The following is a 15,659-nucleotide window of genomic DNA, read 5'->3' as shown; positions in this document are numbered from 1 at the left end:
CTGTACTCCTCTCTCTGCCCCTCCCCTGCTTGCAATCTCCCAAATATCAATAAATATTTTTTTAAAAAAGAGAAAAAAATATAAGAGAAAAATCTATGTAATTCTGGGTTTGGTGATGAAAGATTCAACACTAAAAGCCTGATCCATAAAAGAAAAACTAGGCAAATCGGACTTTATGAAAATTAAAAAGTTTTGCTCTGTGAACGACAGTGTAAGGAAAACAAAAAGACAATCTGTAAAATGGAAGGAAATATTTGCAAATGACATATTTGATAAAGTACCAAAATATATGAAGAACTTTTCAAACTCGATAGGAAGACAGCTCAACAATAAAAATAATAGGCAAAAGATCTGAACAGACACCTCACTAAAAAATAAATATGGATTTCAAATATGCTTATAAAAAGAACATTCAATATCATTATGGAAATGAAATTAAAACAAGGGGTGCCTGGGTGGCTCAGTTAGTTAAGCATCTGACTTCTGCTCAGGTCATGATCTTGTGGTTCGTGGGTTTGATCCCTGCATTGGACTCTGTTATGACAGCTCAGAGCCTGGAACCTGTTTCGGATTCTGTGTCTCCCTCTCTCTCTGCCCCTCCCCCACTTGCATTCTGTCTCTCATTCTCTCTCAAAAAATAATTAAACATTAAAAAAAAGTAATAAAAATAAAACCGCAAGATGCCACTACATACCTAATAGAATGCAAATTAAAATTAAATTTGAAACTTAAAAAGAAATAAAAGGAAAATGTAACAATATCAAATTGTGACAAGGATTTAGAGCTACAAAAATCCTCATTCATTGCTGGTGGGAATACAAAACAATTTGGAAACGGCAAAACAACTTTGGAAAACAATTTGGCGGTTTCTTACAAAATTAAACATATACAACCCAACAATCCTACTTCCAGATATTTACCCAAGTGAATTGAAAACTTGTATTTTTATCAACACCTGCCTGCTGATATTTATAGAAGCTTTATTAATAATTGCTAACTTAGAAACGACCAGGAAGTGAATGAATAAACAGCGTTACATGCAAACAATGGAATACCGCTCAGCCTTAGAAAAGAACAAACTATTGATTTTTACAACAACGTGGATGTATTTGAAAGAATGCTGGTAGGTTGTGCGACATCTGTCACCCCATTGATCGCCAGCATTGGTTCGGCTGATCTGACTGGATTGGTGCATGTTCCCTTCCTCCCTCACCGCTGCATGTGGGTCCCTTTGGAAGCAGTGGACTCAGTTGAAGAGTCAGATCCTCCTGCATACAGGGAGGCCGGTCTTGGTCAAGGTACAGGTAGCTGAGCTCCCCTGCAAGAGTCTCCAAATAAGCTCTCAGGGTCCTTTTGTAGGGAGAAAGCAGGGTAGTCAAGGTTCCAAGACTCCAGACACATGCAAATGAAGTGCTGCCTGCGGCAGTCTGCCTTTCTGGGGGAAAAAAAAAAAAAAGCTGCTAAATGAAATAAGTCAGGTCCAAAAGACCTCATATTGTATCAATTTCTGTTTTGGAAAAGGCAAAATTATAGGGACAGAAAACATAAGTGGTTGACAAAGGCTGGGGAGAAACTGACTAAAAGTTATAGCAAAAGGGAATTTTTAAGGAGATAAAACTGTTCTGCATGGTCCTGGGGTCACTCCATGCATTTGTCAAAAATCCATAGAACTGGGGCACCTGGGTGGCTCAGACGGTTGAGCTCCCAACTTCGGCTCAGGTCACGATCTCATGGCTTGTGAGTTTGAGCCCCGCATCAGGCTCTGTGCTGAGAGTCCAGAGCCTGGAGCCTGCTTCGGATTCTGTGTCTCCCTCTCTCTCTGCCCCTAACCCACTCGCATTCTGTCTCTGTCTCTCAAAAATAAACATTAATTTTTTTTTCAAAAATCCATAGAACTATGTACCACAAAGTGTACACTTCACTCAAATTTAAAATAAAAAAATTGGGGTGCCTTGTTGGCTCAGTTGGTTGAACGTCCAACTAGATTTCAGCTCAGGTAATGACCCAGGGTCATGGGATCAAGCTCATGGGATCAGTATTCTCTCTCTCTCTCTCTCTCTCTCTCTCTCTCTCTCTCCCTCCCTCCTTCCCTCCTTCTCCTCCTTCTGCTCTTCTTCCCCGCTCATACTCTCTCTCTAAAAAATATAAATAAATAAATAAATAAATAAATAAATAAATAAATAAATAAAATTTGGTGACTCCCAGGTGGAATGCAGATGTGTGACAAATGAATCTAACTGCAACACAAATATAACAACTTCAATGAAGGGAGTGAGGAAAAAGAACTGATCTTGGTAATTTTTGGAAAACACTGTTTTGACTCCATACTGTAAGGCTAACGACAAAAAGAATTGCCCATAAACACTGTCCTCCAGTTTTTAATTCACAGAACTGTGAATTAGGAATTCTGAAGTGGGGCACCTGGGTAGCTCTGTTGGTTAAACATCTGACTTCGGCTCAGGTCATGATCTCACAGTTTGTGAATTTGAGCCCCGCTTCAGGCTCTGTGCTGACAGCTCAGAGCCTGGAGCCTGCTTCAGCTTCTGTGTCTCCCTCTCTCTCTGCCAGTCCCCCCGCTCACGCTCTGTCTCTCTCTCTCTGCTTCAAAACTAAACATTAAAATAAATTAAAACAACAAGAATTCTGAAGCTACATTGCACAAGTAAGTACTTGAGTTATAGATAAGGAGAGCCAGGTTCCTCACTGTTAGAGAAATATGCTAACAATAGGGAAGCAGGGAAGGGTAAAAATAATGCTGTCATGTCAGATTAGAGTTGGAAATACCTATGTGAACTTATGTTGATAGATAGATAGATGATAGATGATAGATAGATAGATAGATAGATAGAACCAGATAAAATTATGGATACATGTGTATGCATGAGTTAATATGCATAGATTTCCTAGCTCTGTCCATTGAGAGGGCATAAAAGTAATGACACCCCAGTACAATGAGAAGGCGAGCATCCAGACCTTGGTCTCTAAATATAATTTTCTGATGAAAGGAACAATAGCTCCATAGTAAACTGACTGAGCTTGGAGCAACTTGTTGTAACAAGTAAAGAAGTGCTAGAAAAAAAAAAAAATGACATAGGAACTAACCTAAAAATATCCCCAATGGTGAAAGTAACTTAATTATAACATAAAAAGTAAAATAAATATATATAAATCATATTGATACAAAAATTATTTTTCATGTTTACTTTTGAGAGAGAGACAGAGACAGAGAGCACAAGCAAGGGAGGGGCAGAGAGAGGGAGACACAGAATCTGAAGCAGGCTCCAGGCTCTAAGCTGTCAGCTTAGAGCCTGACACAGGGCTCGAGCCCATGAACTGTAAGATCATGAGCCGAGCCAAAGTCCAAAGCTCAACCAACTGAGCCACCCAGGTTCCCCAATATAAATAAATTCTTGAAAAAAAAAATAAATTTGGGAGAAGTGACAAATATTCCTTACAGAAGAAATAGAGAATCACCTTTAGAACACAACAGGAAAAGCTGTTGTAGGCAAAATATACTGATGAATGCGAAAACCAGTAGGCAAAACTTTAAGGGAAAGCTAGATATATGCACAGCCTCAAAGAAACTCTCTCCAAATATTTATTAAGTACTGTCATAGTTTCAACATATGTGCATAAATTTTTAACATTTCTCCCCTCTGGAGGTGAAATTCAATCCTCCTCCTCTTACTTGTGAACTGGACTTGGTGATTCTCTTCTACTGAGTATATAATATGGAAATGGAAAAAATACCAACTTCACTTTGGAGAAACCTCACAAACATCACCTTAACCAAGTGATCGAGATTAACATCACCAGTGATGGATCCTGCTGATACCACGTATCCCATGACAAGATATGAAAAGAACACTCCACCTCCATGGTATTCCTTCCAAAAATCTACAGTCCAGTCTAATCATCAGACAAACCTAAACTGAGGCGCATTCTTAAAAAATTTGACAAGGTCACAACAAAAAAGGAAAGACAGAAAACTGTCACAGATCGGAGAAGACAAAGGAAACATACTGTGTAAGTAAAACGTGGTATCCTGGATTGGATCCTGGAACAGAAAATGGACATTAATGAGATAAATCAATAGTTTAGTTGCTACTACTATACCAGTGTTAAATTTCTTAGTTTTGACAAACGCACCATCATTAAGTTCACATTAGGAGAATCTGGGTGGGGTATATGAGGGAACTCTACTGTCTTTGCCAGTCTTCTGCAAGTCTGCAATTATTCTAAAGAATTTACTTAAAAAATGAGGAGGAGGAGAGAACATATTCTGGTTAAAGGGAGCTGCCTAAAGAGCACCTAGATGGTTCAGTCGGTTAAGCATCCAACTGTTCATTTTGGCTCAGGTCCTGATCTCAAGGTTCATGAGATAGAGCCCCAAGATTCTCTCTCCCTCTCTCTCTGGGCCTCCCTCACTCATGTTCTCTCTTTCTCTCTCAAAGTAAATAAAATAAACTTAAAAAATTCTTTTACAAGGGAACTGCCTGAGCAAAGCACAAAAATAAGAAAAACCCCGGTATGTGGTTAAAGCGCTGGTAGGAGGGCGGTGGGAGCAGAAAAATATGGAGTTCTTTAAGCTGGCATATTCCAAAGCATAAATTTCAATGCAGGGAAGGGCAGGGTCCAAATCAGGTAGGTCCTTATATATAAAGTGACCCATGTAATGTATTATCTAATGGGGACACTTTTGAGAATGAAATGGGGTGCTCCGCAGACAAGAGACTGGGACAACAAGCATAAACTGGGACTGTCCTAGGCAAACTAGGACATATGACCAGTCACCCTATTAATGCACCATGAGAACGGGTTTGGACCTGATTTTGAGAGCAATGTTTTCTGTAACATGTATTTTGAAGGTCCTTACAGCCAATAAATATAAAATTCAGAAAAAACTAAGTTAAAGAAAGTTATCCTTGGGGCGCGTGGGTAGCTCAGTTAGTTAAGCGTCCGACTCTTGATTTCACCTCAAGTCATGGTCTCACAGTTTGTGAATTGAAGCCCCACATCCAACTCTGCGCTGATGGTATGGGGCCTGCCTGGGACTCTCTCCCTCCCTCTATCTCTGCCCATGCTCTCTCTCTCTAAAAATAAATAAATAAGCTTAAAAAACAAAGAAAGAAAGTTATCCTTGTTACTTTGCTGAACCACATCTCAGAGCCTTTAATTTACAAATGTGTTGTGTGAATCTTCAAGAATGTATCACAATATGGGGCGCCTGGGTGGCTCGGCTTAGTCTGTTAAGTATCTGACTTCATTCAGCTCAGGTCATGATCTCCCAGTTCTTGAGTTCCAGCCCCGCATTGGGCTCTATGCTGACAGCTCAGAGCCTGGAGCCTGCTTCAGATTCTGTGTCTCCTTCTCTCTCTGCCTCTCTCTTGCTCAGGCTCTGTCTCTCTCTCTCTCTCAAAAATAAATAAACATTAAAATTATTTTTTTAAATAAAGAATGTATCACAATATGGCTTCCCAGATGGTTCTCCACAGATGTCCCTCTCTGATTCCTTCTTCCGACCTATACAACATCCCACCTCTGCTCAGTTCAACCACTTTTATTTTTAAGGGTACATTTGGGGGCATGGGGAAAGCATGAAGCCTGAGTGATGGAGATCCCTCCTTCCAATGGTTAGTGGTGGCCTTGAGGATAATAAGGTTGAGTAAAAACTGTATATAGAGACACCAATGAGGAGGCTGCTGCAGTAGACTGAGACACCGACAGAGGGACATATCAACAAAATTTAGAGGCAAAATTAGGATTGAACATACAGATCATCATATTATAATTGTTCATGTAAGATTTCTATGGGATGTCTATTACATCTGTGTTTAAAAGTCAGAAAAATCTGTTCTGTACTTGGCATATCACTAGGCACTTGTGTGGTTTTAGAAAACAGCAGAGGAACATGGATGGTTTTAGCAAACAGCAGAGGAATATGGATGGAGGTGCTTAAAAATAAGGAATAATGAAACAAACTCTTATTTATTAGATATTAATTTAAGCTGCTTTTTTTTTTTACGTTTATTTATTTATTTTGGGGTGGGGGGAGAGAAAGAGGGAGAGAGAGAAAATCCCAAACAGGCTCCTTGCTATCAGCTCAGAGCCCAATGTGGGGCTCAATCTCATGAACTGTGAGATCATGACCTGAGCTGAAATCAAGAGTCAGACTCTACTGACTGAGCCACTCAGGCACCCTAAACTGCCTTTTAATCTAGCATAGATTTCTTAGAACAGCTGTGGTTTTTCCATTTTATTATCAATCAAAAACACACTTTTACAACTCAATTTGTACCTCTCATTTGCCAATAAATTCCTTGTCTTGCTAGATTTTTTCTTTTTGTATCTTTTACTTCTCTGGCTCTCCCCCAAGATCACATGGTGGTTTTTTAAAAATTATTTTTAGTTCATGGACTACTGAATGAACAGGTAATTATTCCCTTCCATTCACTACAATTTTTCTTCCAAAGGCTAGAGATAGAACAGGGGAAAGTTCCCTATCCTACCTAGCAGAGGGGGTATTTATATTAATAAGGACACAACAAATACACTGATACAATTCCCACTCAAGGACTTCTAATGCCCTTGAAAATCTTTCCAATAAGACCCAAATTCCCAAAATTACTAGCTCTCAAAAATCCAATTACAAGGCTTCACATGTAAGTAACTCCTGCAAGTGTAAAAATTCACTTGAGAAGTGAAATGACTGCCAATTAAATAGGCAGAATTTTTGAGCCCTACTGGGTTCAAGGACGCTGGCTGAATTTGTCTCAGTAGCAGGTAGATGTTCAGATGGGACCCTCCAAATGTCAGGAACGCTTTGGGAATTCATTTTCCCTCTGTGCCTCTAAATTTCGCAGGGTTACCCACACCCTACGTATTTTTTTCATTTGAATACAAAGGGGTGACATCTCGTAGGTTTTCAAAAGACCCGAAAGGAGTCCATTCATAACATATTTTAAAACATGAGGAATTGGAAAGAGCCCAGGAGGAGGATTCAGACAGCTGACCCTCTGTCCTGGTTCAATCGGTAAGCGGAAGCATAACCTAAGGAGGCCACCTAGCCTCAGGTTTTCTGTTGCATTTCTTCCTTCCCAAAGCCCTGGGTTCTCTCAAAGGAAACAGGAAGTTTGAAATATGCATCAGGCCTTATGAGTTCTTTCCATGATAGTTCCTTGAATGATTGAAATTTCTTTTCCTGTTCACCAACCATTTCCTAATTCTCAAGTCCAATGCACAACTTTTGGCTCTTAATTTACTTGAACTTTCTGTGACATGTGATATCATAGAGCATTTCCTCTTTTTGAAATGTTTTCCTTCATTCTCCACTTCACCTTTTCCCGGTTTACTTCCTAACTCTCTGATCACTCCTTTTCAGAGTTTTTCTTTCTCAGCTCCCCTTAAACCCAGGAGTCCATAACAGTCCATCCTTAAAGTTAGTGACCTCATCTCCTCCCACAGCTCCAGCCAGAACTCTACTTAGAACTCCAGTTCACGTTTTCAAGTACCCGGAGGGTGCTTGAAGGGAGGCACATCTCAAAACTGGATATCACTTCCCCAGGATCTTAACTACAACCCGTCCAAAGCTAAACGTAGGTAGCTTTGCTCCCCCATTCCACCACCTTCGTCCTCAAACTGCAATTACTTTATTAGCAATGTTAGATCTCAGATAACTACATCATATTCAACTCAGTTTTGCAAGTCCTGCAAATAGTAGCCCTCTCTTCCATTTTTCATATCTAATTAATTTCCAAGTCTCCCTAAATATTTCGCAAAGCAGGCCTTACTGTTTCTTTCCCAATGCATTTGCCTTAGGAAGTCCTTCAACATCTCTGCTATTGGGGACATTCTAAATTGGGGATGTGCTACAATTCCAGTAGCCTTCTAAAAGGCTGCAGTCTCTCTCTCTCTCTCTCTCTCTCTCTCTCTCTCTCTCCCTTCCTCTCCATTCTCAATATTATTTCCGTTAAATTTCCCCCATTTCTCCAGAGTTTTCTTCATAAAATAGAATTATGAGCATATCACACTTTTGGCTTAAAATCCTTTAATAGTTTAACTCCTCATAAATACTCATCTAACACGATGTAGAGGCTTTTCATTATATAAACTCCACTTGCCTTTCCAATCTTATGTCCCTCCAGCCCATCCCCTATGCTTCATCTAAATAAAATTATACAGAGATCCCTAAAAGTTTGCACTTGCCTACTAAATCTTTATCACAGCACCTCTTCCACTATCCTGGGAAGAATCTCACTCCTTAAGTTCCTTGAGGGAAAATACTATACACCTTACTCACCTGGATATGTGCTGCTCTGGGAACAGTACCTGGCACACGGCAGGTTCTCAATGAATATTTGTTGAGTGGAAGATAATGGTGGGAAGAATTGGGGATTCTGAATGAAGTCATCTGGACCTGTGCTGCTCATAATTATTTGTGTGTTTTGATGAAGTTTCTTTGGTTTTCAGTTTCTATAATCTTCTTCCTAAATGAGGAAGTAGAGCTAGATTTTCTATAAGGACCCCTCCAGTTTTTTTTTTTTTAATACTCTATGGTTGAAACTATTGCCTATTATAGAAGTTGAAATACCTACTTTATCTGATCTCATAATGTTTTATAAAATTTTAAAAATATTGAAAAAGGGCATTTCACATAAAAATCTGAATTTCCTAGAAGTCTGCACTTGATGCTAGCTGAATCGTGCTGTCTTTAGATGGGATGAGTGCCTTCTGTTTGGGCAGTATTCTCACTCTATTGTCCCCTTTTCAGAGGCAGAATATAAGTTGTTGTTTATTAAAACACTTGCACTGTAGTTTTCTTCAGGAAAGATGTGAAATAAGAAATCTTTCTTGTTCCCATTTTTCTGTTAAAAGTAGAACAATTAAAATAACCCGAGAGACCCTTGTGTTTCTTATTGCTGTCTGACCTCACTCCCTTACGTATATATGTATGTATAATGCTAAACAACCTAGAATTTTCTCAGGGGGTACCAATTCAAAATATTTTGGTTGTGGTTTTTATCGCGTTAGTGCATCTAGACCTTTCATGTCCTGAAGATCTTTTCAGAAAATAGTGAGGCCTTAATACAGGCAAAGGCCAAGTCTTTTCATCTTCTAATTAATTTGCCGAATATGTCTTTCACCAAAAGCAATCGATGCTTTTATCTAACAATTACACTACGTTTGAATATTTATCATCAGAACATTCTCTGCTCTTTTCAAACCCCGTTAAAACTACTCTCTATCCTTCAGAAATTCTTAGAATGGCCTGTACGTGCTATGAAAACTTGTCTACTAAGTGGGCACACGGAGGTGACTCTTCACTTATTCTGTCATTGTTCCTGCTAGGATTGCATATTTGCGTTAGCATTTTTTAATGGATCTGTGAAAACGTTCTGCTTGCAGACTAAGGACAAGATGGGCAGGACCTGATGGGGCGGGCTCAAGACCCGAGTGTAGGGAGGCCGCCATCACCCGATAAAGACGGCTTCTTCATTCCCTCACCTTGCTTATTGCAGGTTGGCTAAGGCGTTAGCCTTCCATAATTCAAGGCCTCAAAAAAAAAAACCCACAAAAAAACACAAAAAACAACCTCCCTTGCAATTTTCTTAGTATCCCCATTCCCAGCTTAGAGACCCAGGGGCGTAGCAGAACGGCTGTCACTCAATCCCGCTGGCCAACGGGAAGGGCGCGAGGCCCGCCTCCTTCCCAGCGCTGTACTGCGGGCATGCGCACTGGGCGTCCCAGCGCCACCGCCCATCAGCTGAGAATCTAGCTGGGGGCTCTGGGGCCGGTGGGTGCCTGGGGCCGGCGGAGGAGGAGGAGGAGAAAGCCGAGGAGGTTGGGGTAAGAGGAACCTGGGGAGGGGGGTGGTCCCTGGCCCGGAGCCCCAGAGGCGCGAACTCCCGGCGGCTGCCGCGCCTCCTTGTTTGTGAGCGTGGTCAGGTGGCCGCCGCCCTGCGCTTTGCGGCTGTGGTCGGGAGGCGGAAGGCGGGCGCTGCCCCAGCCCGGGAGCTCCACCGCTGCTCACGCCCCCGGTCAAGCGGGTCCCGCCGGCCTTGCCGGCTCCGCGAGCCCTGCGCCCGCAGCGCCGCATCCCCGCCGCCTCCCCGGCGGCGCTGGCTCCCGCACACCCTCGGGCGGGGCCGGCGCCGGGGCCCGCTGGGGCGGAGCTCCGGAATCCTGCTTCTGCCTGGAGCGAGCAGGACTTCGAGTGACCTCTTCCTCTTTGCAACTTACAGAGTTAGAAGACACAGTTTAAAGTTCTCTTCCCGAATACAGAGGAACTGAAAATAGATGCTGCAGTAAAGGAACCATATGCAATTTATTCGGGGGCAGCTTGTAGTTGGTTTTGTTTGGCCTGAAGACGAGCTAACTTTCTTTGATCTCCGTACGCGTCATTAATTGGTTTACGTGAAGACCTTTAAAAACACGTAAAATATTTCAAGGTCCTCCCCGGAACCCCGGCTTCTTGTTTTTTAGGTCGTTAATTTGTAAAAATTCAGACACAGAGGAAAAAATAACATTACCTTTCTGGTCAAATGCTTTATTTATTTGTTTTTCCTCTCAAGTTTCTTGTATTTGTTTGGCTCTTCTATACATATTTTGTTTAATTCAGATAATTGTATTTTAGCTATAACTGTATATAATTTAAAACTCGAACAGAATCTGGAAGAAAATGATGATGAAGTGCTGTGCTGTTGAGTAATGTTGCAGGTGGACGTTTCTTCTGGGGGCAGCCTCACCCTCACGCGGGCAGAGACTTCTAGCAGGTGTTCAGCAGTGTCTTGTGATGTGGACGCCCTCTGCTTTTCAGGCCGCCTTGAGAAGTTCGTCTCAGACTGTGACTAATTAAGAATTATGCTCTAGTTTCAAACTTTCTGTAGAAGTTAATATAATACCATTGTAACCCATTAATGATTGCATCATTTTTCTTAAGCTTTTTACTTGTGCTGCTCCGGATAACGCAATTGTGTCTACTTTTGGTTTGTGCTGCTCCCGATAAAACAGTTATATATAGTTTTGGTTAAGATACCAAACTTTAGTTCAGTGCTGGGGGTGGAAAAATAAATTATATGAAACGTCTGCAGGAAGTCTGAGTAAAGTTTGCCACGATTCCATTTAATTTGAAAGTTTAGTGTATGAGAAGGGTGAAAAGTAATCCTTGGTATTGTGAATGAAGCCGAATAGTATAATAGTGCAACGGGCAGAGATGCTGAGCTAAAGTATTGGGTTAATTCGGTTTAGATAGAGAATGCTCACGGCCATAGAGTGATCACCTTCATGTTCGTGGAACATCTATGCACCTGATGCTGCAAATTCCACAAGGTGACAAGGTTGTCTTGTGCTTATATCCCCAAGGTAGGGACAGATAATAAACAACACACTAACTAGATCGTTTTATTTTTTTTTTAAAGGTTTTTTTAAAAAAAATTTTTTTTAATGTTTATTTATTTTTGAGACAGAGAGAGACAGAGCATGAATGGGGGAGGGTCAGAGAGAGAGGGAGACACAGAATCTGAAGCAGGCTCCAGGCTCTGAGCTGTCGGCACAGAGCCCGACGGGGGGCTCGAACCCACAGACAGTGAGATCATGACCTGAGCCGAAGTCGGATGCTTAACCGACTGAGCCACCCAGGCGCCCCTAACTAGATCGTTTTAAGTGACAATTAGCACCACGATAAAGGAAATTAGATAAACAGAAAGTGGCAAGAGTGGTGACTTCTCACTTTAGATCCGAATAGTCAGCAAAGACTTTTCTAGCATGCGATGAGACCTTGCTGGAGTAAAGGAGCCAGTCATGTGGAGATCACGGGAAGAGCCTTCTAGGGATAGAGAACGGCACTCCTCAAAGGCCCTAAGGCAGTAATAAGCCTGTACATTTAGGATCTAAAAGAAGACACTGGAATTTAATATCTTAGAATCGGTATTATTTATCCTCAGACTAGGTATGTGTTCTTTTAGGAAATAGGTACATTTATTCATTCAGTCTACAGATACTTATTAAGCACCTCTTACATAACCAGGTAGCGAGACTAGAGTAGCTCACAAAAAATACACAGCCTTGCCCCTCTGGGAACGTATATTTTGGGCGCAAGGGGTGGAGGGAAGTCCAGTGTTTTATGCTCGTACTCCCACTTCAAAAAGTGAAACTATTTCTATAGCTCCGTTTGTGTTCGATTTATAGAGCATGAGATGTATGCTTAATGGGAATCTAGGATTCTGCAATGTGTCCGGTATTACCTGGAGGAAGTGTTTGACAATTACAGTTTCACAATTCCCTTTGTTCTTTTATTTGTGCTCTCCAGAAAGTCTTGAGAATATCCTCATTATGAGTATTGCACTTTGATCCTCTCTTTCCTTCTTTCCCTTTATAGTGTTTATATGTTTTCATAGAAAAGTAATTGCTGAGATGTCTACATGATCACTATTCAATAGAACTTTATGCTGTGGTAGAATGTTCTATATTTCTACAGTGGCTGTTATAAGCTACTAGCCTCACATGTTATACTTGAGGACTTGATAGAGCAGGTATAGATAATGCGTTATTCTGAGCAATAAAACTGGGAATTCTGATTGTTCTTTCAAAAATATTCATCAACAGTGCTTTAGTGCTTGTTAACTCCAGCCAGGTGCTGGAGACTGAAGTAGACAGCAGCTATCAGAATAACGTGGTTGATTCCAGGCCAAAATGCAATGATCATAAGCTTTTGATGTCACTTTATAGTTAGCTATAATTATAGTCCATCTATCTGTATATATGTTTTTGCAGTAAAGTCATTTGGCTCCTTTATTTCTCATGTTTTGTCATCAGAAAGACCAACCATTGTTGTCTCTTAGATATCACTGTTGGCAGAATAAGAGAGAAAAGGACTGAGCTATTCATCTGTGTTACCTTGATCTACTCATATAGTCATCCCAGGTCTGTTTCCTCATCCTAAGAGTAGAGTCTGCAAAAAGGTTAATGGATTGGGCTCACCTGCCCTGAGTTTTTGTTACACAATGAAGCAATATGGTTTAGTGTTTTAAAAATATGGGCTGTAAGATGTAGTTTCAAATTTTAGCTCTTAGATTAAGCAGGTTACTTATTCTTGTTATGCCTCAATTTTTTCATGTGAAATATCAGAATTACAAGTGAACCTACCTCAGAGATTTGTTGTAAGAATCAACTGAGAAAATAAATGTAAAACAATGCTTTGGAAATACCAGTTAGCCATGGTTGATCTTGTTGAATTTTTGTGTATCTTTCTCTTCCATCATTTGCAAATTTCTTTTCATTCTTCACTCAACACAGAGCTGAGTTAACAGTCACTGTGCCCTTTCTCTAAAGAAATTCCAGCCAATCCAGCAGCAGCAACAGCTCTTTGGATGAATGGAGCCCAGTTATCTCACCTGTAGGAACTTTCACTAATTTAGTTGCTTGAGTAAAGAGATGAGGAAAACTGGTAGTGTTTGTAAATAATTGGCTAATTCTCTGAAGAGGAAAAAAAGGGGCCTTGAAAAAAACACAGAGAAGGCTTAGGTTAGGCTTGCATGAGTTTTGAGGCTTAAGGGGAATGCTATAAATCTATGTATGTTTAGGAAGGAGCCTCCTGAGGAGAGTCAATGAGAAACATATCCTCATTCATTATGTCTGTGTTGGCTGTGAGACAGTTTTTCTAGAGATCTAGTTGATAGAGGAAAAGGGAAAAGAAAGATGTCATTGAGCCAGGAGAGAATTGCTCCTATCTATGCAGTGAAGTATTATTTGGCAGTGAAAAGGAATGATGTATTGATCCATGCCAAAATATGGATGGACCTTGGCAACATGCTAAGAGAATGAAGCCAGTCACGAGAGAGCTCATTATATGATTCTATTCATAGGAAATGTACAGAATAGACAAACCTATGAAAACATAAAGTAGATTAGTGGTTGCCTACAGCTGGAGAGGTTGCAGAGAAATGAAAAGTGACTGCTAGTAGGTGTGGGCTTTGCTTGGGGGTAATGAAATGTTCTAAAAGTGATGTGATGGCTACACAAGTTTATGCATGTTCTAAAAACACCAGTAGGCTTGGGACGCCTGGGTGGCTCAGTCAGTTGAGCGTCCAACTTTGGCTCAGGTCATGATCTCACAGTTTGTGAGTTTGAGCCCGGCGTTGGGCTCTGTGCTGACAGCACAGAGTCTGGATTCTACTTCAGATTCTGTGTCTCCCTGTCTCTCTGCCGTCCCCTGCTTGTGCTCTCTCTCTCTCTCTCTATCAAAAATAAGCATTAAAAAAAAATTTTTAATAAAAATAAAACACCAATAGACTTGCTTTTTTTTTTTTTTTAATTTTAATTCCAGTGTAGTTAACATACAGTGTTATATTAGATTCAGGTGTATGGGATTGTACACTTTAAATGGGTGAATCCTGTGGTTTTGAATTCTATCTCAAGCTCTTACTGAAAAAAAAAAAAACATGCAGAATTTAGAGATCTAATTGGTGGTTAGTGGGATGCTTGTGATAGTGTTGGTTTGATTGAATCCCCAGGTCCGGTCTTCTCCTCTCTGGGCCCCAGCTCTTTAGGTGGCTGCAGGCCTAAGTGCAAAGCTATCTGCCACCTGCCGAAGCAGTTCTACCACCTGAGTTGAGATTTGGGTCTCTCTGGATGACTTGGTGAGATCCGAAGGGCCGGAATAGATAAATTGGACCTGTGGATCAATGAAGGAGAATGAAGAGTACCTAAAAGCTCCAGGAATTCCAGGGTGGCCAGGCACGTTCCACGATGCACCAGTTTCTGACATGGAGCCAGTACTGATCTACTTATTCCAAAAGTTCTACCCTTGCACTTCCTGCCGGCACCGACCCTAAGAACAAGACACACATTTCCTTGTGCCCTCTTCTCCCCTGCCAGAAATCTCCAGTGCTTTCTTATTGCGATATATTCAATCTAACCCTAGTTTCCAGCGCCCTCTTTCGTGACTTTAGTTTGGTGTGGTAGCCGTCATGGGTAGCTTTGGAACCAAAACCCTGGGGCTGAACCCCACGTCCAGCTGGTAGGTGGGTTCAATTATCTTTATCGTTACTTAATCTTTGTTAGCCTCAGTTTGCTCATTGTTAAAACAAGGTTTATTTGCTACTATCTACTTTAAAGAGGAGATTTTGAAAATTAAATTAGACAATCTATGTGAAATGCTTTTCATTTCACAGATACACAATACACGTTGGGTCATTCCTCTCTTTCTATGCTGTCTCGCACTTGTCCCCACCATGAGTCATCTGATCTAGGGTTGACTGGCACCCACCCCTTTCTTTGAGAAATGACACACTGAGTTTGCCCTTTGCGTATGTTCTGGGTCTACCCATCCCAGGCTTCATGTCTTTGCCTTAGTCACTCTCCATACCAGTCATGCCCAGTATCCAGATCTTCTGCTGTGTTTTGTTAATTCTTTCTAGATAGGAGCCATAGTGAAATTTCCTTTTGCCAGCCTCTCACTTTTGCCTGCACATGACCTTTTGCTGATTTACGTTGCTTTTGCTGTTTTACTTTATCCACTCTTCTAAATGACACACTTGAATTAGGCAGATTCTTTATGTTTGTTGTTTTGTTCGCTTGCGACTCCCTAGTGCCCATTTGATGCCAGGCATGTAGCTGACTCTCAGCAGAGAGCTGCCGGACAAATTGCCTGCCTGCAACTT

At 41.1% G+C, this 15,659-nt stretch overlaps 1 protein-coding gene across 2 annotated transcripts in view; it reads left to right on the top strand.

Moving 5' to 3' along the window:
• The first annotated feature begins 9,719 nt into the window (after positions 1-9,719).
• STX7 (syntaxin 7) overlaps positions 9,720-15,659 on the top strand; it is a 42,997-nt gene continuing 37,057 nt past the window's right edge. For both annotated transcript variants that reach the window (XM_043592390.1, XM_043592391.1), the window contains exon 1: positions 9,720-9,846. The gene's annotated coding sequence lies outside the window, so the exon portion shown is untranslated. The remainder of the gene's footprint in view (positions 9,847-15,659) is intronic.

The sequence above is a fragment of the Prionailurus bengalensis genome, chromosome B2, assembly GCF_016509475.1.
Source record: "Prionailurus bengalensis isolate Pbe53 chromosome B2, Fcat_Pben_1.1_paternal_pri, whole genome shotgun sequence".
Classification (NCBI taxonomy): Eukaryota; Metazoa; Chordata; class Mammalia; order Carnivora; family Felidae; genus Prionailurus; species Prionailurus bengalensis.
This window is presented reverse-complemented; position numbering and strand designations above follow the sequence as displayed.